The sequence below is a fragment of the Carassius gibelio genome, chromosome B12 (genome assembly GCF_023724105.1).
Source record: "Carassius gibelio isolate Cgi1373 ecotype wild population from Czech Republic chromosome B12, carGib1.2-hapl.c, whole genome shotgun sequence".
Lineage (NCBI taxonomy): Eukaryota > Metazoa > Chordata > Actinopteri > Cypriniformes > Cyprinidae > Carassius > Carassius gibelio.
Window position 1 is genome coordinate 12120783 of NC_068407.1, and position 21140 is coordinate 12141922.

Genomic DNA, 21140 nt, shown 5'->3' on the forward strand with positions numbered 1-21140 from the left:
TGGGCATTGACGGAAGCTTCAGTGATGTTGGGCATTGACGGAAGCTTCTGTGATGTTGGGCATTGACGGAAGCTTCTGTGATGTTGGGCATTGACGGAAGCTTCAGTGATGTTGGGCATTGACGGAAGCTTCGCGCGCTGTCATTCGCCTCACATGACAGCAGCCTGACGAGAGAGAGAGAGGGAGAGGGAGAGAGTGCAGTCATGTAAGTATTTTACAGTATTAGTCCTGTAGAGAGCGGTAGATCGTTTTATTAAATTGTTTTATGCGTTCCCTGTGGTACTGTACATGAGTGGGACCGGGGAGGGAGGAGCGATTGTAGTATTTCTCTTCATTTCAAATCCCTGTCGTGGCAGCACTGGTAAGCCAGAGGACTTTTCTCCCCTTAAAACTAAGGGGAAAACCCACCAGCGAGAGCCTAGTGCACGTCCTAAAGAGCAAACGGAGGACTTTGGGAGGAGGAACCAGTAGTTTGAAGGCACGCTGCGGTGGTATCGGCTCGCTGTGTGCACTAGTGTCTCCACACTTGCACTTGGATACACGAAGCAGGACGTTTTCACTGATCTGCGACTCGCAGGAACCCCGTGATCTCCCTGAAACCCGCCAAACGTTCACACGGTGAGTCGCGCGTTTATTTACTGCTCTCGCGCCTATGCAACATTCGCTCGTGCTCTTCCACCGTACGAAGCTAATCCCAGCGTTCGCTAGCTGTCTGCTTTGACAGGTCAGTGGTCCTAAAGCTAAAACGATTCATTCCCGTCACTCTCAACAGTAAGACACCACGGGCTTCAGTACACGCGGGCTTTTGCATGTTAAGTACGGCAGACATTGCACAGGTTGCTGGCGCGGAGAGTGTCTTGCTTTATGTAGGGCCTAGTTTGTAGCAGGCACATACTGTACCAAGAGACACACTGTAGCCTCATTCTACTGGTACAGTATCTGCCTGCTACACACACACACACATGCACATGCACATGCACGCACTCTACTGTACCGAAGCTGGCATGCGTTTTGTGCAGATGGGTTCACTTCAGGTGCTCTTTTCCACCTAAAAACGTGCACCGTAACAACAGGTAAGTTAAGTAAGTGAAGATTTTGTAGCGATGGAAATATGAGTTTAAACTCTAGTTTGCTCCCCGTGGGAAAGTTTGTGTGAACTGTTTACAGTAAACTGATTATGCAACATCTACAGTAGGCTACCTTATTTAATTTAATTGAATTCATATTTTAAATAGTTTAAACTTGGATAATGATTTTAAAAGGGAAAATGACAGGTGTAAACGTTGTATTTTGCAGTGTGAACTTTGACCTATTTAACTTTTAAACTCTAAACTCAGACTTTTTCCAAAACTGTATAGTATATCGCAGATATGAAGTTTACTCAAGCTTGTTTTAATTATATTGACAGTTTCCCCTTTTCCATATGCTGAATTGAATGAAGATAAAGAAAGCTTTGTTTTTTAAAAATTAATCTAATTTCCATCATTAAAGCACATTATTCAAAGTGAAATTAAATTTCATATCAGTGCGACCTGTTTTTAATAACTAATCTAGTAATTGCTTTTTGAATTGTGTCAGTTGCTTTTAACAGTGTAAAGGCAAATAAAATATGCAGCTATTTAAGCATTCACTAATCGTTTTCATTTTTCAATATGTGATTATATTAATGCATGCAGAATGGAGATTTTCAGGGAGTCAAAACAAGCCACCTGTTGTTGAAATTGCAATTAGGTCTTTTGATATACAGTACAAAAAAAAAACACACACACACACGACTTCTTTATGTGGATGTTGTTAGACAGGTTGTTGTCAATTTGTCATTTATACTAAGTGATCATATCTTGCTAGATTTGAGCAATAAAGCTACACAGAGATGAGTTGCAGTCATTGTCCAACAGTAGCGTGGCTTGTTGTGTCGGTCTCTGATGAGTTTTTAATGGGGAGGAAGTGACCTTCCCTGGCCCCTCTTCTAGCAGCCCACTATACTATTACCTCTTGCTATATAGTTCAAAAACGCCCAAAGTGAAAATGGGCAGTCACCTTAAGTTAAGGCTTTGCAGCTGAAGTTTTTATCCTAGTCAATATGGTGCTAGAGAAGACGTTTAAAAAGCATGCTGGGTAATTTAAATGGTCTTGAGGTTTGTCAGTCTAACAATGAAGGGTTTGCAATATGAGCATGGTTAACTTGGGCCAATGCTGTTATAAACCAATCAGGTGCTTGGAAAGGTTTTTAATCCTTTGCATCATATGCCAATTGTTTTGATTATTTTGATTGTATATTGTTGCAACATCACAGCCGACCTAGATTAGTCACCAGGTTTTACACATCAGTTGGCTGATTTTTACTGTTTGATTATGTAAAATGGTGAGGCATTTGCACATTGAAATATACAAAGCTGTAAGCCTTCGCCTTCTCATTTGTGTTTGTGCATTCTGGTGTAAAATAATTTGTAGTGTAAGTAAGAGAGTGCACGTGTTAAGGCTGTGACTTGTAGTTTATCACAGCGTGCTGTCTCTCACCCTGTATGTGTCATGCAGTTTTATCTAAAGCACACATACTAGAAAGCTGATAAGTCCCTTTTGTCAAACATAAACCAACGTTATTGCTCAGGATTTTATTCTTTTTGTAAAATGCTGCGACATGTTTTACGTTAGATTGCAGCAATTTACTGTACTAAATGACATCTGCCCTACAAGACAATATCTTTTCACTAGTATCATTTATAATTTAAAATCGTGTATTACCACGATAAGATGCTTAGTTATCACTTTAAAGGAACCGTTCACCCAGAAATGAAATTCATCGTTTCAAGACATTCAAACGGATTTAAAAGTGCCAGAAAAGTGGTTTATACGATTCATGCACTATATTCCATGTCTTGCGAAGCCATATGATAGATTTGTGTGATAAACTGCAACTAGTATATGATGCAACTGGATCATTGAGTCTGATTTGTGTAGTAATGAGTGGCTACAGCCAATATCGCATACTCTTTAAGTACAGACTGTCGCTTTAAATAAGAACATTACTTTGTGACTTTTAAAAAAAGTTTGATACATATAAACTAGGGGTGCACCGAAATTTCGGTCGCCGAAAATTTCGGCCGAAAATGGCATTATCGGTTTCGGGCCGAAATAAAAAATCCAGCCGAAAATGTCAACCGAAAATGAATATCAACCGCGCCCCTCCCATCCGTGCGCTAGCGCTTGGGTTTCACTCAAGGTCAAGCTGTTATCACTCGTCACCCACCCCTCCCCTCCGTGCTCAAGCAGGTTTCACTCACGGTCGAGCTGATTGCACGCGTCTGCAAAGATTAAGCATGTCAGCGGTATGGACGTATTTTAAAGTTTCAGATGAGGACAACAAACTTGCAATATGTAACGTTTGTTCTGCAAAAGTCTCAAGAGGGGGTACGGTGCCAAAGAACTTTTCGACAACAGGTTTGATACACCACTTGAAAACACGACATCCAGTTGAACATGAGGAGTACCGCAAAACAACATTGTTTAAAAGTACCCTAACTACATCACAAACACCCTCTGTGGCCACGTTATTTGAAAAGACTAAGAAATTTGAGGAAGATAGTGTCAAAGCACGTGGCATTAATGAGAAAGTGATGGAATTCATCGCCTTAGATGACCAGCCGTTTTCTGTGGTGGAGGACATTGGATTTCGTAGGCTCATACAACATATTGAGCCACGTTACACACTGCCAAGCAGACGCTATTTTGCAGAAACAAGTCTACCTGCAATGTATGACCGAGTTGCAAAACACGTTCATGAGCTCATGTCCACAGAAAGACAAACTCTAAGTTTTACCACAGACATTTGGAGCTCAGACGTTAGCCCAACTAGCATGCTTAGCTTAACAGCGCAGTGGATTGACTCTGATTTTAAACTGCAAAACATTTTGCTTCACTCACGTGAGTTTGTTGGGTCACACACCGCAGCAGCGATATCTGATGCTTTGTCTACAATGTTTGACACTTGGCACATTGAGAAATCTAATGTGCATGTGATTGTCCGAGATAATGCACGGAACATGTTAAAGGCTATGGAGGACAGTGGACTGAACAGCATACCATGCATGGCACACACGCTTCAGTTGGCTGTGAATGAAGGATTGCTGAGTCAGCGCAGCATTTCTGAAATAACAGCAATCGGGAGAAAGATTGTGGGACACTTTAAACATTCTCCGCTTGCTTATTCCCGGCTGCAAGATTTGCAAATACAGTTTGGGATGCCACCCAAACGTCTCCAGCAAGATGTAGCTACTCGCTGGAATAGTACGTACTACATGTTGCAAAGTCTACTTGAGCAGAAGCGGGTCATAGCTGCCTATATGACAGATTATGATCTGCCCGCTACTTTGAGTGCACACCAGTGGATGCTAATGGAAAACATAGTGTCTCTTCTCGCCCCATTCGAACAGATGACCAAGGAAATAAGCTCGGCTAAAGCCTCAGCTGCAGAGGTTATTCCTTTGATAGCAGCACTGAAGCGTCTGCTGGGAAAAGAGGTGGAAACAGATCACGGTGTAAAAACAGCTAAAAAGACTCTTTTGGAGGCTGTTAACAAGCGCTTCCGAGACACCGAGTCCAACCCTCTATACTGTATTGCAACTATACTAGACCCGCGCTTTAAAGAACATTATTTTGACGAAGAGAAAAAGCAGCGAGTGCGTGAAATGACACAAAAAGAGCTGACGGAGATTGAAACATCTGGTGAAGCAAGAGACTCGACGGGGAGCGCACCGCAAACGGTGCCCGAGAAACGGTCGCGTACAAGTGAGGAGGCGTACACTCCCTCTCTTTCTGAGATGTTTGACGAAATTTTACAGGAAAGCACCCCAATTCGTAGCGGTGTTGAAACAAGCGCAGCCGCACAACAAATAGAGATGTATCTAGCTGAACAACCCATTGCCAGAAGCGACAATCCTCTGGACTACTGGCGCGCAAACAAAGACCGCTTTCCATTGCTTGCACAGATTGCACGCAGGTATTTATCTGCCCCAAGCACCAGCACAGACAGTGAGAGACTATTCAGTGCAGCATCTCATGTTCTTAATGAGAAGAGGAACCGTCTTTCTTGTCAAAAAGCTGAGCAACTTTTGTTCTTAAAGAGAAACCTGACACGTTTCCTTAAATAAACAGCAGTCAAATTGTCTGTTTATATAGTTACATTAATTTGCTTAGCTCTGCACAACTGTGTTTTCTAAGGCTACATAGGCTTAAATGTTGTTTATAGTTTGAGTTTGGATTAAGTTCTATTGCTGTTTTTGCACTGTTGTTTTGCATTGTTTTGCACAGAAATTTAAAATGCAAGTAAATAATTGTTTACATGCAGCAACAGAAAAGAGGCCCACTGCCATTCTGTGATTTTTTTTTTTTTTTTTTTTTGTGTGTGTGTGCAGTTATTCAGATAATTGTGGATTGTTTTTTCCACCACAAATGTTAAACTATTTTATTCAATGGAAGAAAACTTGAAGACAATATTATTTATTTATTGTTAAAAATATTTTAGGTTTTGTTATGTAACTGTAAGTGTTAATAAAAGTTTGATTATTCTATTGGTTTGTGATTTTTTTTCATTTCAGATCCAAAGAAGCCATTTTCGGCTTCAGTTTCGGTTTTCGGCCAAGTGCATCCTAAATTTTCGGTTTCGGTTTCGGCCCAGAATTTTCATTTCGGTGCATCACTAATATAAACTATAAATTGTCATGTGACATACATCATCAGTGGCTTCACTTCACTGCCATTCACAAATCTCCAGTGGGCTCATGGGCTATTAAAGTGTTCATAAGATCCATGTTCATCCGGGTACTCTTTACCTACTGTTTTATGAGTACTGTGAATACTCTTTTCGCTAGAACTTGACAGATATATCGTTTAGCTGTTATTATAGGCCGATATAAGCCTGACGCAGAACATATAATTAGGGCTGGGCGATATAGCAAAAAAAAAGGTAGCAATGATATAATGTTTAATATCGTTCGGTATCGATAATTAACTTTTTTTTTTTAAACAAAAAGCAATATTTGCCCATAAATGAAAACAAGTAGCTAAATTATTATAGAATTATAATTATAGAATTCCTAATAGTCTGGAGGTGAATTAAAAGTTTTGGCTTACTTTAAACTATGATTTGTCTTATTTTAAAACATCTTGAGCCTCCCCTTGGATTTTAGCTGAGGCCTTCTAGTGGGTCCTGGCCTGCTGGTAAAAACTAGTAGCTAGTAATTTAACCCTAGATTTTCAGAATGAGGCTCAAAAGCCTTTGGAAATAATAAGAAAGTGTGTCAGATGAGCTCAATTATGTTTTGCATAACATTTATTTTTATGCACTGGAGCATTAAAAAGAGCTTGTGTACAATTCCCTGCATTCCTTTTTAGAGATAATTACTGTTTTTAACCGTAACATAGCCTTGCCTTTGCTTTGTGTCATATGTTACATAATTCATGGCTGTGCTATAAGTAATGCACGTTAACCTCTTTCTTTGACTGCGTTAATAGCAGATGTGTAGTGGCAGATGCCGAAACTGAACTTCGACTTTGGTCTAAAACGTTTGTGGATGGCAACGCCGCTGATAAGCACAACCACTGTCCTGTGGAACATGAATTTATCACCGCTTCGTATGATCACCCGTGAACGACACCCACCGCTGCTCTGGCTCCTTTGAGATAACACGGCCCACACAAGCACACAGACCTGCGCGCGCACACAGATACACACATGCGGACTCGCATATGTTTGTGTGATATCTTCCGTTGGTTTGTTATACACAAAACGCTCTCTCTGGATTTCATTGTCCTTTTCTTGCAGGCCAACTCCTGACTGTATTTGATCTTTTTTGTCTTTTAGTTTCTGTTATTGGTTTGTTCATGTGGTTTCCATGTCAATGAGGACCAGGGACTTCGATTCAGATCTGGCCTTTTTAAACGGCTCCACACAAAAACACAACCGCAATGTGTGACAGGCGTGTAAGACGAAAGTATATACTGGCCTTCATGAGAACAGTCTTGAGAGGCCTTTTTTTTTTTTAAAAGCCACACTTTACACTAATTAACAGCCCTAAATTTCAGACAACCTTTTAATCTGGTCTCAGTGGCTTCCTCCCTGTTGCTCCTTTGGCTCGGAATATGCTGTGTCTTTTTTCTTTTTTGCATGGGATATGTTGCAAAGAAATTATTTTATTGACTATAGGTGCACAGAGTTTATCATTAAAAGTTGGGAATTGGATATATGACTTATCTGTAAATCTTTTATGTTTAACAGCAGCATATGATGAAGTGTAGTGTCTGCTAGATTATTTGTAGCTGTCGAGAGCTGAATGTGTTATTAGATAGTACCACTGCAGTATAGATAAAAATGTTTACCTCTAGCCCAATCCCTCCCACTGTGTGTAAGAGATAGCATGGTTTTATATGGAGTATGCTTGGGAACAACAAACATTTCCAACTTCTTTAGGATGAGAAAAATTATTGTTGTATCACTTTTATTTCTTACAGAGCTTTTGAGGATGTCATTTGGCGGGTCAACATGGTTCCCTTGACAAACAGCCTAAAGGATATTTCCATTGGGTTTTGGACTATAGACTACATTTACACGTTGTGTTTATTAAGATACTGAACAAATAAATTACAAGGTCGAATGACTTTGACGTCACCACCACTTTTTGTGTTTATTTAAATGTTTAAGTTGCTGTAGAAAGCAGACTGGTGAGTAGATATGTTAATGTGTTTTGTGAATTGATGTTTAATGTTCTTGACAAGTTTTGCAGTCTTGTAGTCGCTTGTTAGCAACCACCTTTTTCAAGACCTAAAGGCATAAAACAGATCATAAATGATATAACTAATGTATTTTATGTCAGAATAAAAGATGAAAATGTCTTGAGCTTCAGAACTTATTTCAAAACTCTTTGGGACTTTTTTGACTTTGGGAGTATGGAACTGGATGTTAAAAAAATGCTACCTTGTTTCTGCATTCTTGGACTCATTCCGGCAGCACTCTATTCAACCCAACCTTGATCACCAAAAAGAGATTATCATAGATTAGAAAATTGCGGTCTCCCAACAGTCTGATGTATGTGTTGAATTAACTTCATGAATGGGAATTCGGAAACTCGCTTTCAGTTTTGGTTGCTTTTGAGAAGTCTGGTTGTTTAGAGTCGTGTGTGGAAAAAAGGAATACACCGTTTCTAAAAAACTGCAAGTCAGATGTATTGATGGAAGGCATGATTTAACAGCAGAAAAATGCATCCGTCATCTCCTCCATTTTGAGTCATCTTGGGTAATGTATAACTTCTATAGATAGTGTACACTAAAATGGATGACAAGTGAGTTGACAAACTCAAAAGCACATGTAGTTATGGGTTAACCATTATGTTCAATACTAAAAGCAAATGTAGGTAATTTATTATTATTATTTTAATTATTATTTGTACTGCATGAATTGCAGATATGCATTTATTTATGCTTTATTTCTATTATATATTATATTATTGGGTGTTTGGAGATGGCCTTGGCATAATCCTGAGAGGTCTGTGTCAATGAAATAATCCTGAATCCGATTTCACTATGAAACTGTTACTGTAAGAAAGGAATCCTACTTTTTAGGAGGTCTTTTTTATATAAACATTCACACTTTGGGAAATTAAGCTGGACAGTTTCCAGGAGCTGAGGGTTTGGCAGCGCTATTGTGCCACACCTCTTGATCACTTTCTTTTTATTGTGCCTTTTGATATTCAGGCCATCAGTTACACCAGATGCCTATTTTATTTATTTTTTTACCACCAAATACCTCAGTGTACAAAGTAGCTGTTGTCATTAATTTTAATCCTAAAATAGCTGCCTGATATTCAGTTGAATCATATTTTGGGCTACTCTGAACTTGTATCCCAACCCTTGCTGTTTGCTGCTTGTATAGTTTATTGTGTTCAACAGTTTACAGAAAGAAATAATGCCGAAAACACAGCTGAATGAATGGAGTAGGCTTTTTTTGTGCGGTTCAGCTGTAGGAAACTGACAGCTCTCTTGCTACAAACCAATATGTCTTCCATTAATTTACAGCACATTGTCACAGTTGGATGCAACTCCTGTTTATGGTAACATTTCTGGCTTCTCTCAAAGAAAAGGTTCTTTGTCTCACGGGAGGTTTGTGAGTGAGTTTTCAGAGATTGATGTATCTGTGTTGTGTCATGTAATGGTGGTAGAAAAGTGGTGGTTTCCAGTGGAATTGCTGTTGAAAAGAAGCTTCAACCTGTCGGAATGGCTGTTTCTTGAAAAACAGTTCACCACAGGATGAAAATTCTGCCTTATACTTTTGCGAAAACATAAAAATAAATATTTAAAGAAATGTTTGGAACCACACTGTTTTGGTTACCAATGACTTCCATTGTCCATTGTGACTTGCAAAATGTTCCATAGACGAAAGAAAGCTGGAACTATCCCTTTAAACATTAGTTAGGAACTCATTTGGCTGATTAGAGTGCAAACAAGCATAGGCAAATAACTTGATTTAATTTTAATTTAAACGATGCAGCATTTTCTCACTATGTCATTACAGTCTCGTCTCAAAATAACAAACTGTGTGCAGCCTCCAGCAGTGAGCTGAGGGTTGATCTTGGCAGCTTACCGCACCTGTAGAATATGTGTGATATTTTGTGAGAAAAGGGAAGGGGGTTGAGAACTGAGGTGAGATTCCATAATGAAGTAGGGTTGAGATCACATCTTCAGATTCCACACGGTGATAGAGGATTCGGGAGAGCCCGTATAGAGGGAATGAGAAACTCAACTTGCCAGTGGTTCTGCTTTGTTGATGCTGCTGCTAATACTGCTACTGCATTGAGTTTACTGTCATCAGCTTGTCCAGATCTTTATCTTTCCCTGAAACACCTGTTGCTTTTCCCCCATTGTTTCTGCTGTGGCTTTACCAAAAGTAACAAGCATATCGAAATTCTATTTAAGCATAAGCATCATAAAAGACTTGTGTATTGTATAATTGTGTGGGTTTTTGAGAAGAGGAAGTGATTGGAATTGACCCTTCGCAAGGACCCGCTCCCCTTTGTTACGTCTGAGATGCCATGCCGCTCTTACACCACACATCATGTTCTCATGTTAAGTAGAGCTAGGCGATAAAATGGTAATGATAATTATTGCGATATAATTTTCATTGATAAAACAATAACAAGAGTTCGAATTATTGATTACGTGCCAAAGCCATAACGAAACCGTTCTACTCATTTGAACCGCGACACAGACCATTTATCCACTCGGCTCAAAGTTCAAACGGCGGCACAGTGCGAGTTTACTTCGAGCTTTTACTCACTGATGAGTCTCGTTGCATTCAGCCAAGAACCCAAATTACTCGCTGATTTAAGTTTTAAGATTTAAGCCAAATGAAACACCACTGACAAACAGGAGAAATACTGTGCACAACGATACAATCAGAAGGCTTGTCAGTCTACAAATCACCATCATTTACCGTGGATTTACTGTAACAATAACTGCACCATAGTAGTGTGGCAGATTTGTGGGATATTCAATTTGAATATATTATGTTATCAATGTAGACATTAAATGTACCATTGGAGTAATGGAATATAATTATTTTTGTGTATTTATAGTAGTGGATTTATTGCCCGTTCACACCAAGCATGATAACTATAAATATAACGACAAAGATAAAGTTAAAAAATAGTTTTCAATATTAAAGAAAAGCCACACTACAACTATAACAATGAAGACACAGAGAAACTATATAGTTGGAATCATTTTCAGAATTTATTTTTCCAGCTGATCAACGATACAAACATTGACAGCCAATCAGAATCCATCCTGCTATAATGAGCTCAAGAAATTAAAGTGGCAGACACATGCTAACTTTGAATAAACAGAAGATGTCTTTCGCTGGTGTGAAATCTAATATCGTTTCTTTATAGTTATCATTCTTGGTGTGACCGGGGCTCTAGACTACTGTTTTTCATTCAAATACCTAGACACCATATAATTACATTTTTACCATTGAGGTGCCATATGTGTGATTTTGACTGTTGTTATTATGATCTAAATGTATGTGGGTGACCAATGGTTTATTTTAATAAAATTCAAAAAGTCAGAATGAAGATTTTTGTTGTTGTTGTTGTCTAAATCGCCTAGCCCCAATTGGAAGGTATCGTGTTTCTTTCAACCCTAAAAAAATGTCAGTACACACCTTTACACACCTTTTTTTTTTCTACTCTGTCTAGTTTGGTTGTCAGAATGGCAGATTTGTTATGATTGGTCAGAACTCCCAGTGAGGGATCAATTACTGTACCCTAGAAACGCCTGCAACAACCTAGCAACTGCTTAGGAACATGCTGCCTGTCTGAAAGTGTGTTCTGTGTCTGTGTTTTATATCTGTTCTGACTAATGTATCCGTCTCTGACTGTCTTTCTGTGTTTTGAATAATCTGTCTATCTGTTCTGGATGATGTGTCTTTTCTGACTACTAAATCTGTATTTTGACTAGTCTAACTGTCTTTTCTCTCTAGTCTGTCTGTCTTTACAGACAAATCTGTCTGTTGTCTTTTGGACGAACTTGTCCCTTTAAGTCTTTTAATAAAATTTTTGATTATGTTTTATAGTGGTTTGTTAAAAATATAGAGAAATGGGTCCTTCTTGTTCTGGCTTTCGGTATGAATTCTGTTGAAAGGTTCAGTGGAATATTGGAGGATGTAATGATGCTGTAGGTTACGGCCTCACTTTGCAACGTTCAGCATGTTTTATTTCTGGAACACTGCCGATGGTCAATCCACATTAACTTCAACAGATACTGTAGGGAACAAGAGGTGTTCTGGATCAGGGTCTTGTTAAAGAAAGTTCTGTGGGACAAAGTGTGCTGTCATCACCACTCTCGTGTGAAGATAATGTCATGTACTCTTTATTTCTAACTTTAGCTGTCTTAAACTTGACTGACTAGTTCAGGAGGAACTAGTGTACTTTCCCCTCCTACTGTACATCCAAATAACCAAATATTTTAGCAACTGCCGGTGCTATACTAAAACAACGTGTTACACTATTGTTCGAAAGTCAGTTGGTGAGGTTTCTTTATTGTTGGGAAGAATTTTGATCATCAAGGTTTTCATTTATTTGACAAAAAAAATACAGTAAAACAGTAATGTTTTGAAATATTATTACATTTAAAATGTCTGTTTTCTATTTGAATACATTTTAAAATGCAGTTCATTTCTGTGATGGCAAAACTGAATTTTTAATTGTGCTTCTTAAAATATTTATATTGTTTAAAAATAGCTTGAAATGAACCGAAAATAGGATATAAATAAAGAATCTGACCCATAATTACTAGAGGCATCAGCAATAAACGAACAGTAAACATTTATTAATAAGAGGTTTAATTTTTTTAATTATTAGTAATTCAACTTATTAATATATGTTCATTTATTAAACAATTTTAATTGTGTTCATTTTAAGATCGAAATATAGTCATTTCTGAGTGATAGAAAATAATGCTAGATTGAATGTGCATGAACCATGATTATTATCTGTAATTTTTTATAGGAAAATTATACTTCAGAAATTGAAAGAGTGGAGTGTTTTTCTGAGTTAAATAAGCTTGACCACAAAGTGGCATGGAATGGATGTGGAAAAGAGCAACAGTTGTTTTTTAGCCTAGTGGACTGTGATTCATGAGCAAGTGAGGAGGGAGAGGGCCTGGCGTGGAGACCCCACGCTGAATGACCCTGAACCGGTGAAACCTGAAGCAGCTGTGTGGAGAGCAGCCAAGCAGTTCTGTGAAATGACCCACCCATAAGACACTACATTAACACTTTGTTTTTCAGGTCCTTTTCACACTTGGTTCAGTTGTTTGTTCCGAACTCAAGTTTGATTCCATGTTTCCTCCCCCACATGTCTCTTTCATTGTATTTTTCAGTTTGAACGGCAGTGCGTTTGCGTCATCTCTGTGAGTTCCTCTGTGAGTACTCGTGGCAGCTGTTTACTACTGTAACTAGGTAACGATGAGACGCTAGTTCCACTGTGTTATTGAAGCATTTATCCCCTTGGATTTATCACCAAACTTTAAACGGCAAGACACGTGAAGAATGCAAGCTTCCTCACGGAGGTGACTTATTCTGTGACAAGCAGAGTTGAGAAATGCTTTAAGTAAGTGTGACTGGGAGCATGCAATGCAAGTTATATTTCATTGATCATTCAGGATTGATTAGTTGGGAACTGTACACTATGCTAGGGCTGTAAGATTCATCAAAATACAAACAAAATCATAATATGGCTTAATGCGATTATGAATTGCAAAGGCTGCGATTTTAATTAAGCAAATTTGTGTTACTGAATGAAGCATTTCGCTGTGTTCTTTTACACGTAAACAGCTCATTAAATAATGTTTTCGGTGTCAGAGTGGCTCAGTTTGCAGTAAATGTAGGGCCCTATGAAATCGGTTTAATTCCCCCCCAAATTCTGTTTTATTTTTTTAATTATTTTAATTGTATTTTTACATTGTAATCTTTCTATATTCATCTAGACTTTTAAAGGTTAAATTAAATTTAATTAATCAAAAAGCATGTCTAATTTAATTGAAATCATGGTACTTACAATATTAAAGAGCAATTTGTTAAAAGTTTAAAAAACAAAAAAACAAAAACCTTTTAAGGCCTTAAAAATTCTGGTAAATAATTTGTTCTGGTAAATATTCATTTAAAAATAATGTTTTAGTAATAATTGTATTAATAGTAGCAGACGTTACTATAATTACATATAATACATATTTCTATTAATGTTTAAGTTATACTGAAATTAAATTTTTACCGGCAGCTTTTTCCACACTACGGAAATCAAAGGACTCTAATATTGCATAGATTGTCCAGTTTTGTTTTTTAAAGTGCCATCCTCAGAATCAGATAGGTAGGTACAGTCTGAACTAACCAAGACTATTATGTTCTTTAATGTAGAGATGTTCCGATACCCTTTTTCTCTTCCCGATACCGATTCCGATACCTGGGCTCAGGGTATCGGCCGATACCGAGTACTGATCCGATACCTGGGTCTGTATCTGTATATACAACTGTAAATACTACTAGCCCTGTGTAAATTGCTAGAATTATTTTATGGTGTGCTTCAGACTGATCCCTTAATAAAACAGGAACAAATACATGGTGAACTACTGTATTTATTACAGTATTTTTATTATCTGACATGAATTTGACAGTATTATTTATTTTCTTAAGCGAAAAATAACTTCAAATGAAGCCAAAAATCTAACACCGCAAACTAAAAAAGGTATTTTAGTTTTACAATATAACTGTATAAAAAAACTGCAACAAATAAGTCTATATAAAAAAATAAAAGGAAAAGGAATATAAAAAATAATATATTAATCAGATAATCCCTTTACAACAAAACAAGTAAAAAAACTAAGCAACTGTCTAGGCATAATTATTATTATTATTAGAGACGTATTATTATTACTACATAGAGACATAGCTAAATCTACATTAGGCTACAACAGTAGCTTAATATATTGTCAATTTACTCATGTTAAACCAAACATTTATTTTAATGGGCTGTTATACTGTCTGGAGCCCTGCGCTTTGACTGACACGGAAGCGACTGAATGCAGCTGCGGGTACCGAATATACTCGGGAGTCAGTAACTACTGGTACTACAGAAACATACTGCTAACACCTGATCTATAATATAGAAGTGGCTTCACTGTCTGTTGGCAGTTTAGAACGCGATGAGCGATCCAGTCATATATAGAACAGTGCTGCTAATGCGTTTTCATTTCTTCTTCGCTGCTCTAAACAGGGGTTGCTTGTGGCAACACAGCACAACTTCCTGTGTTTGCAATGCATTCTGAGCAGCGAAGAAGAACCGTGCAGTGGTTAGGCAAAGCTAGTGGTCATAACAGGTCTTGTGTAAGAAAATGGTATCAGATCGGTATATGGCTTCATGTACTCGCCGATGCCGATGCCAGAATTTGTTGTGGTATCAGAGATATTTCCGATACTAGTATCGGAATCGGAACAACTCTACTTTAATGTCTGTCTAATCAATCACCTGCCAGGTTACCATCTTCATTTCATCTTCGAATGCCCCTGCCCTGTCCATGTTCCCACCTGGCTGAGGTATGTCCCACCCCACATGCAGACCAGCCATCCATGACCCAGTTTAAACTCAGACCTGTTTTTAATAAGATAAGAGGAGCCTTGGACTGTGTCATGAATGTTGCTGATGTAAGGCTTGTCTGTAAAAATGCCCTGGAGCTTTAGGTTATTGCCTTCTTGTGGTCATCAGAGCAGAATGATTTCAGAGGTTGACATCAAAAGACACTGTGCGGCAAAATTGTGGCTGCATCACTGCCCTGCATCACATCGAGGAAATCAGGCCACAGAAAATGTAAAAGGAAGTATATAGCCATCTCATAATGACCTGATAGCACAGAAGGTGAGAGTCATCCATTTTTAGCCGTCATAAGTTCCTTGGATGTTTCTAGAGCAAACATCTCCAGCAGGCAGCTTGGCATGTCTGCCTGAAAGCCAGAGGCTTGCTCATCTGACTTTAACAAGTGGTAAAAGTAAAGGGGAAAAATAGGTCATGCCTTTGAGAAGCAATACTTTATCTGAAAACGAAAAAGGTGTCAAACGCTAGCTGCCTCGCTCTCTGGCTGCTGTACACAGTTGAGACGGGAGAGCTATTTGACTTGGCTTGCGGACTGGGCCCCATTTTGGCTTTCACCCCAGCAGATCAATCTCCACATTGGTGAGATTGTTTTTTCTCTCTTTCTTTCTATGTGTGTGAAAGCTTTCTCTATTGCTTTTTTATTTTGTCTTGAGGCTGTTCAATCAATCAGAAATAAACAGAATATAACTTTGACAGAAAAGTAAGCATTACTAAGAGAAAAGCAGTTGTACGAGATGGTTGATTTATCACGTATTTACAACATATTCATGGTGATTTTGTCTGCAGTGTTAAATTCCACATCGGCAACATTGTGTATATTGTAGTGCTATTATTTTTTAGTTTCCTAATTTAGTGTTATGCTCTCCTAAAGGCTGCCATAGAAATGGTTATGTGATCTCACCCTGTATCGCAACTTGCGAGCAGGTTAAATTGTAATGCAGTGAAATTAGTTTATTTTTGAAACACCAAAAACTGAAATTAAATGGGTAATTAATGTTAACAGGTGTTTCTTTAAACTAAAGTTCTTTCAGTGGATCATATTTTACATATTGAGAAATAGATGCTGACATGAGATGAAACTTTTGTTTTATTTTTTTTTAAACGCTTGATTTGGGCTGAATACTAAAACAAATTTGTAGCCAATCGGCAGTAAGGGGTGTGTCCACTTATGATGGAGACGAGAGAGAGCACTCAGTGCAAAGGACGGAAAATTAGCCGAGCCGAGCAATGACAAAAGGCGGGTAACGATACGGCAAGAAGTAGGACCCGTATAAATATCGGATCAGCTTTCCAGCACTGGAGAGAACTCAAGGAGCGCGGAGGGCTGCAATCGGGCGCCGAGGTTGCTTTGTTTCTTCTCGACAGATGAGTAACATTGGTTTGGCTTTGTTTCACAGAATGAATATGCTGTTAAAACATATGCATGTTAAAACACAGTACCAACAAAACATATTCGACCTGTATTACCATAGTAACACATATGACTTTCACTTATTGATGACATCATGACGGCTTGCATAGCAGATTCCGCCATAATTGTTGCATACAAATTCATAATGAGAATCAAATCTGCATGCTGTTGTCAACAAGCACTGAGATCTTCCCGCAGGTCGAGAAAAAGCAACAACTTCATCGACATTCTTAAATAAAAATATTGTAATTATAACGCTGTTCTGTAAAATAAAATAAAAAAAAGACAATAATGGTAATAATTACCCTACAACAGCTCTATTAATACATGTATTATAACATTCACACAGTGTTCAAATTGGGATTTGTAATATATGCTAAGAATTCTCTTCTGCTTAGCAAGGCTGCCTTTATTTGTACATTTAGAAAATACATGATTGATTCAAGTCTCAAAAATTCCACCAAAATATTATTTTACTAAATTATAAATTTTTATTGTGCTTTGTTAGTATAATGTATGTTAGAATGTAAAAAAAATGTTCAGTGTTAAGTATTTTTTATTTTTTTTATTGTTGTTTTGTAAAAGGTTTTTTTTTATTTGAAAGCTGGACAAAACAGTAAAAAGTACATTTTGGCAATTTAATTAAAGAAATGGTGAAAAAAAAGAAGAAAAGAATCAAAATAGGCCTATATGGGGGCCCTCGGCCCAGTGTTTCTTTTCTTTTTTTCTTTTTTGGCTTCGGCTAAGAGTTTTCATTTCGGTCCTTCCATAAGAATTATATCACAATAATTATTGTTATTGATTTATCGCCCAGCTCTATATTTTAGTATATTGATTTTCACTAGGGTAAAGTTAAGTGAAATCTGTTTTGAATTGATTCATTATTCGTCATCACACAAAAATGTTCACTAAAGTAATTTTAAAGCTAAATAGAGTAATGTGTTCAATATCATCAAAAGCAGCCAGTATTTTAAACTGTGGTTGACACAAACCATATTTATCAATGCTTAAAGTCTAATGGGTTATTTAATGTAACTTGAGGTCATATTTTCTTGTGTCTTACATAATCTTTGTGTTGTCGTCTGGCTAATACTTCTGCTTCTACCAAATTATGAATTAGTTTGAGAATGTTGGGACTTTGATTGACTCTCAACCTTTGACTTCAACAACAAAAGATATGTGAAACATTTTTTCCCATTTAAAAGGCTCAGAATTTACAATGCAGTTGTATGGCTAGTTGTGTTTTATTATTTGCTCTTGCATTTTTTTTTTTCCCTGTCTGACCTATTTTTGAGTCATGACCCGCCAGTTCAGATATAGTTAGCTGTGAGAGTTTACATGTGGTGCTCCAATCCAGCCGACACATTTTCCACAACAGCCATAAAGCGGCTGCCAGTTTATTTGCTCATTTGTCAATAATACATTATGGGCTGACCCTCTGTGTCAGCTTCCAAACAGAGCAGCTAGTGAATCTGCATATTATTGACAGTTTGTGTGAATCTGTCAGTGAGAAAGAGAGTTTCTTTATATCACTTGGTAGTTTAGAAGCTGTTTAGCTGGTAATAAAATTATTTAATTTCAGCTTCTGTTCCACATAAATGTATACAGTATATATAGAACTTTTACAGTTCGTCATGAAAAATTAGCTGAATATCTACTCACCCTCAGGCCGTCCAAGATATAGATGACTTTCTACTACTAAAGAAATTTAGTATTGCGTCACATTTGCTCACCAGTGAATCCCCTGCAGTGAATGGGTGCCGTCAGAATGAGAGTCCAGATGGCTGATCACAATAATTGTAAGAAACAAACATATTATTAAGGAGTTTTTAACCATAATCCGTGACTTTGTGTTGAAGTCTGTAACCCATAATAATGCTCTCACATCAAAACCCAACAACATATTTGTTTAGAACTGTTTTGGACTTTATGCTTATAAACAGTATTTGATGTTTGCATACTTTTCTTCTTATTCAGACGCGGCAAATGGTTTCAATATCGGATAGTGACTTGTATGTTAGTCGCAATGATTTGAATTTGTTTATTACATACATTAAGTTTTTCACTTAACAAGAAGATAATTGATGGACTAGTGTTTGATTTTTATTTTTATTGATTATTATTATTTTTATGCTTTTATAAGCTTTCATTCTCATGGTACTCATTTACTGCAGAGAATCCATTGGTGAGCAAGTGATGTAACTCTAAATTTCTTTTACTGTTCATTTATGTAAAACAGGATTGTGGACCAGTAGGATTTCAAAGTGGGTGGGGCTAACCAGTGTGATTACACAGAAATGGTAAACAAGTAACTGACAGTGTAATTTTGTTTATGGCGAAAACTGAATGTACTCATTTACTGCAGAGAATCCATTGGTGAGCAAGTGATGTAACTTTAACTTTCTTTTACTGTTCAGTTATGTAAAACAGGATTTTGGACCAGTATGATTTCAAAGTGGGTGGGGCTAACCAGTGTGATTACACAGTAGTAAACAAGTAACTGACAGAGTGTAATTTTGTTTGTTGCGAAAACTCAATTTACTTGGAAGACTGTGTTTATATTGCCTAATCCCTTTACATATCACGTGGTGCTAGTCTTTCATTCATAGGCCTCCAATTATCTGTTCTGTTGCTTTTTTTCTCTCTCCTTTGTTCTGGTAGAAGGAAAAAAAGGAACATATAAGCTTTAACTTTTTACTGACCCTTTGCTCTCAATAAATCTGAAAAATGATTTTCTGTGAGCAAGTAAAGCAGTTTTTTCCATAGGCAGGGTGTTCTGCTTTCATTGGCCGTTTCTCACACTTAAGACCACACAGTATCACCTGGATCCTGGGGAATAGGCTGTATGTGATTGTGAACCCTCTCCTGTTGCCTCTTAGCATAATGCAGCATTGGCTTTAAGCCGTTCCTCTGGAGGCTGTTGTGTGAATCTGGGCTCAGCTTAGAGGAATGACTTGGATGGCTTTATTTCCACAGTTGAGCCGTTTTTTTTATTTTTTTGGCAGATATCTGATATATTTTATTTATCCCTCGCTGGACATAGTGAAGAAGGCTTACTTGGGATTAACATGGGAATTGGATGAACATCATACACCAGTGGGCGGGCAAGAAAGATATGACAATGTACTGTGTGACAGGCTTAGTGCCCTATGAAATCAGTTTTAATATTTTTAAAACTCTGTTTTTTTTTCATTTTTCTCCAGATTCCATTTTAATTTTTTCTAGACTCTATTTTAAGGGTTAAATTTAATTGTATTTGTCAAATTTTTTTTTTTTAGAATCTCTCGAACTCTATTATTTCCTTGAGAGTCAACTTGAACCCCTTTGGCAAATCAGTTGTTGGATTGTACTGTTGCTGCTGTCTTCAATAAAATTCTCATCCATATAGCTTATGTGGTTTCAACACAGGAGGAACTTCATTATTCATATGCTAAGGTTATTGGATAGGGTGTAAGAGAACTTGTGCCAGACGTCAATTGACTAATGTGTTAGAGCCTTTTGCTTTTTTAATGGAAACTTCACTGTAGCACTTTGCGGTAAAGAAAAACACCATAGATGGGGTTCCAATAAAGGTGTCCTGTGTCAGTGTGGGGGGATCTAGGACGCATTCAAGTGACCTACATAGTTTAACTTGATACACAGCAGTCCCTTCTCAACTGACAGTAATTGAGAGCACCCCCCTTCACCTTGCAACATACAGTAGGTAACTAAAACTAAATGCAAAGATGCGCTTTGTCTCCCTGTGCTCCCATCATTCTTTCAAGCTGTCTGCTGTTGGACCATTGAGATGCAAATGGCCGTCCTTAACGAGCTGCAGATCTTTGCCGTCATTTTCTATACACCTTTATCAATTCATTGTACATTGACACCACGTCACAGTATGTGCTCTCAGAGATATACAGTAACACTTGATATTCAGTGACAAGATCAAAAAGTGAAAGTTCACAAGATATTGTTTCGGTTTGGGTCTTCAGTTTCAGCGTTGCTCTTTGTCGTATGGGTGGTCTAGTTTAATGCTATTCGTCTCTCATCCCTAAATGTGGCGTCTGTCATCCAGCCTCCGTCTTAATCGGTCACCAGGGATGACCTTTTCTTTCTCGCCAGACGAGAACATCAGCAGGTTTAAATGCCATCAGATTTGGTCTCCTGAAATTGTAACCTTTCTTAATGGGAACTGATGAAATCCGCTGGAAATGTACAAGGGACAAATATGTCTTTTCACATAAATTTTGCATGTGAGAATTGCACAGGCTCATTGGAAGACACATTGATTTAAACCTTTTGATATAATAATTAGAATAAAAGTAGTTGTTTTTGAATTTTTATTAAACCCACATTTACTATTACTTCTTAAAGTACTAATAATTCTATAACAATAATACATTTGAATAAAAAACATGATTTAAAAGATTATCACGGATTATGAAATTAAATAATAATTATAAATATAATTTTTTTTATTTATTTGTAAAATTGTATGGATTCACTTGATTCCCATCTTTTCTGAGAATACATTTGTGTTAGAAAATTCTAGA

At 37.5% G+C, this 21140-nt stretch overlaps 1 protein-coding gene across 3 annotated transcripts in view; it reads left to right on the top strand.

Moving 5' to 3' along the window:
- The first annotated feature begins 276 nt into the window (after nt 1-276).
- Nucleotides 277-21140, top strand: part of LOC127968850 (thyroid hormone receptor alpha) — a 145928-nt gene continuing 125064 nt past the window's right edge. For 2 of the 3 annotated variants that reach the window (XM_052570209.1, XM_052570212.1), the window contains exon 1: nt 277-618. The gene's annotated coding sequence lies outside the window, so the exon portion shown is untranslated. Of the gene's footprint in view, nt 619-662; nt 725-21140 lie in introns of those variants that run through there. The other variant, XM_052570210.1, reaches the window with a different exon arrangement.